Raw genomic sequence first — 10,078 nt, 5'->3', positions numbered from 1 at the left:
TTTTTTTCTTTTCTTTCAATTTTCTTCTCTCTTTGTTTCCTACCTTCTTTTTTCTTCTTTCTTTTTTCTTCCTTCCTTCCTTCTTTCCACCTTCTTTCTTCCTTCTTTTTTCCTTCTTTCTTTCTACTTTCTTTCTTCTTTTTCCTCCTTTCTTCCTTCTTTTTTCCTTCTTTTTTCCTTCCTATTTTCTTTCTTTTTTCCCTCTTTTCTACCTTCTTTCTTTCTTTCTTCTTCCTTCTTGTTTCCTGTTTTTCTTCCTACTTTCTTTTTTCTTTCGTCCTTCTTTTCTTCTTTCTTCCTTCTTTCACCCTTCTTTCTTCCTTCTTTCTTCCTTCTTCCTTTCTTCCTTCTTTCATCCTTCTTTCTTTCTTTTTTCTTCCTAATTTTTCTCTTCTTTGTTCCTTATTTCTTACATCTTTCTTCTCTTTACCTGTTACTTGCTTCCTCCTTCTTTCTTTTGTTTTGCTTCATTGTGTTTTCTCTCCTTCTTCTTCCTTCTTTCTTTCTCCCTTCTTCAATTTTCCTTTTTTCTTCCTTCTTTTTTCCTTCTTCTTTCTTTCTCTATTCTTTTTTCCCCTTCTGTTTTTTTTCCTTTCTTCCTTTCTTTTTCTTACTATATATGTTTCCTCCTTTCTTCTTTCTTCCTTTCTACTTCTTATTTACATCTCACTTCTCACTTCTCCATTCCTTACTTCTCACATCACATATCTCACTTGTCACTATTCACAACTCCCATCTTATTTCTTGTCTTTCGATTTCTGTTCTTTCGACCTTTTGTTCTTCGACCTTTTGACCTTCGACGTTATGACTAGAGATGGTCGGGTTTCACATTTTGTAAACCCGAACCCGACCCGAACCTGATTTATAAATTCCTTTTAAACCCGAACCCGGAATGAAAAACCTTATCAAACCCGAACCCGACCCGTACCCGACAATTTTTGCAGTCTTAAACCCGAACTGGACCCGAACTATTTTTTTGGCGAAAAACTCAAACTAGTTATTCTATTTTTTTTTTACACCCAAAAGGGTTTAGGCTCAAACAACGAATAAGCTTTAAATTTACCAGAAACAAATAAAAAAAATATTCAATATTTTATTTCTCAAACTCGAACCCGACCCAGACCCGACATTTTATCATCTCACAAACCCGTACCCGACCCGAACCCGACATTGTCTAAATTTTCCAAACCCGAACCCGACCCGAACCTGTCGGGTTCGGGTTTGGGTCGTGTTTCGGGTTTGAAAACCCGAAACCCGACCATCTCTAGTTATGACGCATATTCGACCTTGTGTCCATTCGACCTTTTGACCCTTCGACCTTTTGTCCTTTCGACCTTTTGTCCTTCAACCTTTTGACCTTTGACCTTTTGACCTTTGACCTTTTGACCTTCGACCTTCTGACCTTCGACCTTTTGACACAGATTCCTATATGACGTTCGCCTGCCGGGTGAACAAACTGTGCGTCGAGTTCGAACTGGGGAAATTATCGGAAGAACAGTTCAAGTGATTCGTTTTTGTCTATGTACTGAAGGCGGGAAAAAATCAGAGATCAGAACGAGATTGCTCAGTCGCATTAAAGTAAGGGATGATGCAACCCTGGAGCAAATACCGAACGCGTGTCAGCGGCTTCTCAACATCAAGCATGATACGGCGATGATAGAGAAAGCGTCTTCGCCAGCAGGAGTGCAAGCAGTGAAGAAGCAGCATAATCAAAGAAACTTCCGTTCTCACAAAGGATCGACAGAAACACGATCCAGCAATCAGAAGGGTGTTGGTCCAGCGACGCCTTGTTGGAGTTGCGGTGCCGTGCACTATTCTAAGGACTGCGCATTACAAAACCATCGGTGCAAGGAGTGCGGTAAAATAGGTCACAAAGACGGATACTGCTCCAGTGCAAAGAAGTTGAAGTCCCCAAGCAAGCGGTACTCGTCCAAGCAAGTGGTATTTAACTAGCGGTGACAACCTGCGCAAAGTCCTACAATAGTGCACACGCAAAAAAAACCTTCCAGAAGTCGTGAACCAGCAAAAATACACCGTGATTTAATTCATGGATGCGGGAACACCAGTCACGTTTTCCAGAATGTTCCAGAAAACGTGACTGTGTTCCCGAATCCGTGGCTGTTGTTCACGAAAAAATACACCGTGAACTTGTTAGTTCACGAATTCATGAACGCTTTTTTTGCGTGCAAGCAGCAAAAGTGTCAGGAAAACCGTTTGAGCTCGAATTCCAGTGTAACTGTGACGTGATTATCAAGGAAGAGAAGCGCACTGGTCGATTCCTCGTAGTCAAGCAGCAGCTCAATCTGCTCAGTCTAAACCTCATCGACGCTTTCAATTTCGGATCGGTGCCAATGGACCATTTCTGTAGCCTGGCTCGCAGCCATCCAACGACAGTCAGATCCCTGAAAGCTGCTTTCCTGGACGTTTTCAGTGATACGCCATCAGGGTTGTGCACGAAGGCAAATGTGAAGCTCACGCTGAAGGCAGGGAAAACTCCTGTGGTTCGATCAAAGTGAACAGTTGCTTACGCCATGCACAACACAGTTGACGTCGAGTTGAAACATCATAACACCGGTTGACTTCGCAGAATGGGCAGTTCCTATCGTCGTTGTTCGCATAGCTATTCGTATCTGTGACGAATACTCCACGGGCCTCAATGACACTCCTCAACCATATCAATATTCACTTCCTCTGCCGGGGAATGTTTTTGCTAGGCTTGCAAATCGCATAGCCTTCAGCCAAATAGACCTGTCAGATGCTTTTCTGCAGGTTGAAGTAGACGAAAGCTGCCGGGAGATGCTCACAATCAATACACATGGAGGTATCTCCGGTACAATCGGTTCGGAGTACCTGGACAACGTTTTGGTCGGTGGAGTCGACGAAGTAAACCACTGACGAAACCTTCAAGCCGTTTTCCGTCGTCTACAAGAGTTTGGTTTCACTATTAAGGCTGAAAAGGGCTCGTTCGGTCAACGGCAAATCAAATACGTCAGCCATCTCATCGACAAACAAGATTCAGCAGATTCGGCCAGATTCAGCAAAGATTGAAGCTTTTTGCAGCATGCTAGCACCTACAGACGTTTCTGGAGTTCGCTCGTTCCTGAGGACAATTTAATGGAAAATTTGTTCCAAGTATGCGATAGCTCCGCTACTCCCTCGATGAGCTTTTAGAAGTGGACAGCTTTTAAAAGTGAACAGGAAAAAAAATACGAGACAGAGAGGTTCAGCGATACTTCGACCGTAACGACAGCGCATGAAAGCAATTGCGTGCAGCTGTATGTACTGGCCGCCTATCGATTCGGATATCACAGTGTATGTTACTGGTTGCAAAAGCCGCGCATCTGCTGAAAGGAGGCTTCCGAGCCTCTTGAAAGGAGGCTTCCGAGCCTCTTGAAAGGAGGCTTCCGAGCCTCTTGAAAGGAGGCTTCCGAGCCTCTTGAAAGGAGGCTTCCGAGCCTCTTGAAAGGCGGCTTCGCAGCCTCTTGAAAGACGGCTTCCAGGCCTCTTGAAAGAAGGCTTGAGCCTCTTGAAAGGAGGCTTCCAGGCCTCTTGAAAGGAGGCTGAGCCTTTGAAAGGAGGCTTCGAGTCTCTTGAAGGTGGCTTCCGAGCCTCTTGCAAGGAGGCTTCTGAGCCTCTTGAAAGGAGGCTTCGAGGCCTCTTGAAAGGAGGCTTCTGAGCCTCTTGAAAGGAGGCTTCTGAGCCTCTTGAAAGGAGGCTTCTGAGCCTCTTGAAAGGAGGCCTGAGCCTCTTGAAGGAGGCTCTGAGGCCTCTTGAAAGGAGGCTCTGAGCCTCTTGAAGGAGGCTTCCAGGCCTCTTGAAAGGAGGCTCGAGGCCTCTTGAAGGAGGCTTCTGAGCCTCTTGAAAGGAGGCTTCTGAGCCTCTTGAAGGAGGCTTCTGAGCCTCTTGAAAGGAGGCTGAGGCCTCTTGAAAGGAGGCTTGAGGCCTCTTGAAAGGAGGCTCTGAGCCTCTTGAAAGGAGGCCTGAGCCTCTTGAAAGGAGGCTTCTGAGCCTCTTGAAGGAGGCCTGAGCCTCTTGAAAGGAGGCTTCCAGGCCTCTTGAAGGAGGCTTGAGCCTCTTGAAAGGAGGCTTCCAGGCCTCTTGAAAGGAGGCTTCCAGCCTCTTGAAGGAGGCCTGAGCCTCTTGAAAGGAGGCTTCCAGGCCTCTTGAAGGAGGCTGAGCCTCTTGAAAGGAGGCTCTGAGCCTCTTGAAAGGAGGCTTCCAGGCCTCTTGAAAGGAGGCCTGAGCCTCTTGAAGGAGGCTCTGAGCCTCTTGAAAGGAGGCTCTGAGCCTCTTGAAAGGAGGCTTCCTGAGCCTCTTGAAAGGAGGCTTGAGCCTCTTGAAGGAGGCTTCCAGGCCTCTTGAAAGGAGGCTTCTGAGCCTCTTGAAAGGAGGCTCTGAGCCTCTTGAAAGGAGGCTTGAGCCTCTTGAAAGGAGGCTTCCAGAGCCTCTTGAAAGGAGGCTTCCTGAGCCTCTTGAAAGGAGGCTGAGCCTCTTGAAGGAGGCTTCTGAGCCTCTTGAAAGGAGGCTTCCAGGCCTCTTGAAGGAGGCTTCCGAGCCTCTTGAAAGGAGGCTTCCAGGCCTCTTGAAAGGAGGCTCTGAGGCCTCTTGAAAGGAGGCTTCTGAGCCTCTTGAAAGGAGGCTTCTGAGCCTCTTGAAAGGAGGCTTCTGAGCCTCTTGAAAGGAGGCTTCCAGGCCTCTTGAAGGAGGCTTCCGAGCCTCTTGAAAGGAGGCTTCCGAGCCTCTTGAAAGGAGGCTTCCGAGCCTCTTGAAAGGAGGCTTCCGAGCCTCTTGAAAGGAGGCTTCCGAGCCTCTTGAAAGGAGGCTTCCAAGACTTTTGAGAGAAGGGTTCCGAGCCTCTTGAAAGGAGGCTTCCGAGCCTCTTGAAAGGAGGCTTCCAAGGCTTTTGAGAGAAGGGTTCCGGAGCTTTTTGAAAATCGTCCTCCGAGCCTCTTGAAAGGATGCTTCCGAGCCCTATTGAAAGGCGGATTCCGATATATCTTGAAAAGAGGCTTCCGAGCCCTCTTCAAAGCTTCCGAACACTCTATGAAAGAGGCTTCCGAGCCCTCTTCAAAGGCGGTTTCCGAGACCTCTTGAAAAGAGAAGAAGGCTTCTGGGCCTTTTGAAAGAAGGCTTCGGAGCCTCCTCAACGGAGAGTTCAGAGCCTCTTGAAAGGAATCTTTCAAGCGTCTTTATGGATGCTTCCAAGCCTCTCGAAAAAAAAAAAACACTTCTGAACCTGTTAAAAGGAGGCTTTGAGACTTTTCGAAATAAACGACTACAAGCGCTTGTAAGGAGGCTTCCGAGATGCTTATATGCGACGAAGCTACTGAGCTTTTTCGGGAAAAGCCTTCATGTCTCAGATATGGAGACTTGCCTTTAAATTCTAGATTTTAGTCATTCGGCGTTTCGTCTTTAGATCTTTTGTCCCACGGCATGCAGTCAAATGGAGACATGCGCATTTATCGCCTCCACCATGTATACTTATTTATTGGGGCCCGGGAATCGAACCAAACTACCCTCAGTCTTGCTTTGTAGCCGTGCAGCGAATCGCTAGGCTAAAGAGGGCTCCACATTAATTAATTTTATTTGCAACAAACCTTGCACATCGAGAAGGAATGGAAGTTAAACGACATTTTAAATAATATTTAATGTACTTTTCGGATTATGAATATTTTTATATTTCAAGATTTTTTATTTAGATTTGGGAGATTATTTGACATTATTCATATCTGTTATGAAATTCCGATTAGTTTTTTCGTCAATCCTGAAACCTTGGGCTATAATATGATCTTAGTGTGATATTTACGTTATTGCGGCACTGCATATGCGAATGACTTTTTTTTATTAGAACTTGAACATATTCCAATTGACGAATGATACAAACCACTCAGCCAATAAAAATTCCGCAGAATAAATTCATCAAAACACGGAAAACACTATCCGGTTACCGATATTCCATCTATTTCACCCAGCGGTTGCCGTAAACTGGGTGGAAAATAGTAACATAATCCAATTTCCCATCGTGCCATGAAATCAGCAACCGGCTTCACTCATGTTGGGGTTGGTAGCATAGATGCGAAAGCATTGGAAAATGTCTGCAACAGGTGCCTCTCGTTGATATCCTCTACCAACTGGCCCGGAATCAGTGGGTGGTTTCCCCACGTCCAGATTATTTCTCCGGCAAACGAGATAATTGAAAGCCTATTACGCGATTGGCAAGCAGCAACAAACCGTGCACTTACTTTTACTTTCATTCATCTCGCCACCATCGTCTTCACCGGCAACGTGGGATTTGCACCGGCTTCGGCAGTTTAAATTTATAACTCACGACGCTACCGGCTGGGCATGCCGTTGTCGTCGTCGATGGCTTCATATTGCTGCGCTACTCGAAATCGACACAGGTTGTTCCCGATCCGAGTACCAACATACAATGCGAGCAACTGTCAGTGGCGTGTACCAGTTGGATATCTAACTTCGAATTTGACTAGTTTGAAGGTCTATCTTCCGGCTTCAATTGAAATCGATTCAAATCGATTTCGCGGAGGAGGGCTTGTTCACATGAATGCGAACAAGCCATTGAAATGGTGCCCCTCCTTTCGGATAGGTAAGGTCCAACCGTCAAACAACCCACGAATAAGTTGAGGGCTTCATCAATGCGCGACTTGGGTTATGCAATTGGGCGTAAAAGGTTAAGCAAATTGTTTTTAGTTCATTCGACGGTACTTGATCGACGTTAAGTCATCGTAAAAAGCGTTGGTAGAAGATAGCTTCAGTTCGTAGAAGACAATATCAGAACTAAATCGCAGGTGAACGACCAAAAGACATAGTAATTGATCTCATGGCAAAGCGAAATATCAAGATGTAACATCGCTTGTTTAGTGATTCGAAAAGCATCCAGCCCGCACATAGATCGATCATTACAATTAACTTCCTTGTTGAAAACACGATTCTCCTGCGCTAATCGACACCTCATTAACACCATCAGCCAACAGAATTCCTAATCAATTTACAACACGCGATTGATTAATAGCTTCAGCGGTCCGCGGCTTTTAGTTGCAACGAACCGTTATTGTTGGCAGCAGCATCTTATCGCATTTTCCATTGTACTGTGGGCGACTTATCCACGCTAATCCTAAATGCTACACGCCCGGCGGCATCCAACACGGTTCATTACAAAGCTGCAAATCGCAGCTTTTTCCATTTTCATACCCGGTAGGCAAATCGATGAATAATACATCTAAGATCGAACCGGCACCTGCCGGTCCCGCGGGCACCATTGTTCCCCCACAGAACCAGAAGTCTAATGGAAACCAGAACACGTTGACGAATGATACCGCGCCAGGCTATCGGTTCAACAATGCTGATTGATTTAATTGTTACGCCCGAGTGTTTGTCAGCGCGGCACGGGCTGATTAGAAAGGACCAACGTAGAACCGCACCCAAGTCCAAGGTCAGGTCGTTACGTAATATCGCGTCAGTAGTGCCGTGGCTAAGCTAATAATGGAAAACCGTTTTTCGCGCGATATGCTCCGCAAAGGATCTAGGTTCTTAGCGTTGAACGTTTCGGTCCAGTTTCAAGGTCATCGCAGAGTTCGATCCCCGAATTATCAGCGTACGTTAATCATTTATGCAAATTACAACCGCCTGCGACGATGTAGACGCCATCTCACCCCATCTCGTCGTGTGATTATGGGTGTTTCAGCATTTTTTTTTCCTTGCTTGTCCACCAACTTAGAAGCTGGACACATGTAGAACAAAATGCTATTCTAATGCCATGCTCTCGGCCGGCCGCCCACGATTCCAAACCAACGACGTCAGCTACTCAGGTGGTTTGGCAGTTGGGTAACAGGGGTGCCGGTTGTTTATTTATGCTGGGGATGTGTTTTCTCGTTCAAGATTGTAAAAAGTAGATTTTGTGTAATTTTACTTATTTATCAAGCATAATTACATTCATGTTTGTTAGTGAACGAAATTCGAGCTTTGAGAAGAAAATGTCCGTAAAATGTTAAGTGTTAAATGGATGTCAATAACTAATTTTTAAGAGAGTAAATTTTTTAACTAAACATTGTACGGTTGTTTATAAACTTCTCTGAAGTTAACAAGCATTCCAGACTATTTTTAATTGGATGAAACATGAATTTCCAAAATAATCTAGCTGATATTTTTGTAGTGCTAACTTTTTCATAATTCATTTTCATAATTCCTTAGCTCATCAACATTTTCGGATTAGAACTCTGTTTTAATGTCAATAAGCCTTGCCAGGAAAGGTGTAGTATTTCTTTCCACAACCAAGATGTCCACTAAATCGATTAGTGCCATCCGGAGATGGTAAGTTCGATTTTCGGTCCGGTCCAGTATGTTGGACCTGTCCGAAGAAAGTGTCTATTATGTTTGGTATTTTAGGCAGTATTGGCAATTCCGAATTGGATTTTGGACCAATTAAACACATATTTGGCATGCATGGCATCAATAAAAATCGTGTTATTCATAAATCAAATGATCTGTCTCGTTTTATTGAAAACAATAAATAACAATAAATCAATAAATATAATAAGCAATATTATAATATTTTCGGAAAATCGTTAAAATTTACAGAATTTTTCGGTGATTTGCAATCAGGTGGGTGTGTGGGTGTGAAAGAGTTCTTACATTCTATTGTGTAACAAGCTTAATACTAGCTACTCACTACTGCGTGTTCCGCACATCTAGGCCAACATTTGAAAAGGGCGTAACACCCAAAATTCATTCCTTCTGATTCTTCGTCCACATATATGGCTATATATGTAGACGAAGAGTCAGAAGGAATAAATTTTTAGCTGTTACGCCCTTTCCAAATGTTAGTCTAGCACTTTCCTCGAGTTTCATCGCAGTAGGCTCGCCCTGGCAGTAAGTCCATCTGCCAAGTACAAAATGGATTGTTGAGAAAAATGATGATGACAACAAAATAATATTTTTTTCAGGTTTATTTTTCGATTTAAAGCCATTGAAAAGAAGTGCGCGTTCGATTTTATGGCCAAAGCTGGTGAAATAATAAGGCTGAACGCCACGCACCGGCAATATAACGTGGTTCGGAAAAATAAATTGAAAATATTTCTTTCCACAACCAAGATGGCCACTATATCGATTAGTACTTTTGCCTAAATTATTAGTAAATTGAATTATTTGTCAGAAAAAGTATGAAACGCGGTGAAAATATCGTTTTATCATGAATTTCAGTGATGGATTTTACTGACTTGGCAATTCTTCTCCATTTTCAATATGACCATCATCGAGTTTGATCAGATTTTTTTTGCTTTTATTAAACACCGTAATAAACTCTTCGTAATGCAAACATTCTTATGGGGGTAATTTGTTTGACCACATTATGACTAAACATTGGAGCTTTATTTGAGCACTGAAAATTAGATTCCGCTCATCATCACAATCATAAATCTCTTAATATCGTCAACAAGCATAGAACGTTTGAAGTTTTTTACTGCAGATTTCAAGCTCTATCTGGTAAAAGGGCGAATGTCGCAAAAGAGAATTTTCTTCGTCGACTTCCCCTCTTTTGAATAAAAGTGACAAGCAGAGAATTTCTATACAGTTTACCACCAGAATGCAAATTCGCATTGTTTTTTTTATCGTTCTGAGATGATAAACCACATAGAAATCCGATGCTTGTCACTTTTATTTAAAAGAGGGGAAGTCGACGAAGAGAATCATCTTGCGACATTCACCCTCATTCCACATAGAGCTTGATTTATTAGAGGTTTATTGATAGCAATAAGAAAATCAATGAAGCAGAGCAATTGGATATGGTGATTGCTGTCATATGTCCGCAATAAGAATTAGATAAATCCAAGAAGCATGGAAATAGTTTCTTGGGATGGTATTATCAATTTCCCACCTTATCGGCCGCGACGATTTGAAATCGTCGCAAAACAAATTGACGCCAGAATCGTCGCCAGCAGAAATGGCCATAAGATCTGTCAAATCAACTGTGAACAAAATTTTATATACTCAATAATCACATTATTTCCCAAAATTGAGCCCTGTTTTTAATGCAGATTGACATTATTTACTAATAAAACTAACA

At 43.4% G+C, this 10,078-nt stretch overlaps 1 protein-coding gene across 5 annotated transcripts in view; it reads right to left on the bottom strand.

The window, feature by feature from the left end:
- The window catches only part of LOC134224743 (A disintegrin and metalloproteinase with thrombospondin motifs like), a 590,502-nt gene that overhangs the window by 334,574 nt on the left and 245,850 nt on the right, over nucleotides 1-10,078 (bottom strand). The gene's annotated exons all lie outside the window — the stretch shown is intronic.

Source organism: Armigeres subalbatus, chromosome 3 (genome assembly GCF_024139115.2).
Source record: "Armigeres subalbatus isolate Guangzhou_Male chromosome 3, GZ_Asu_2, whole genome shotgun sequence".
NCBI lineage: Eukaryota > Metazoa > Arthropoda > Insecta > Diptera > Culicidae > Armigeres > Armigeres subalbatus.
Note: the sequence above shows the minus strand (reverse complement) of the source record. Positions and strands in the feature narration are given on the sequence as shown.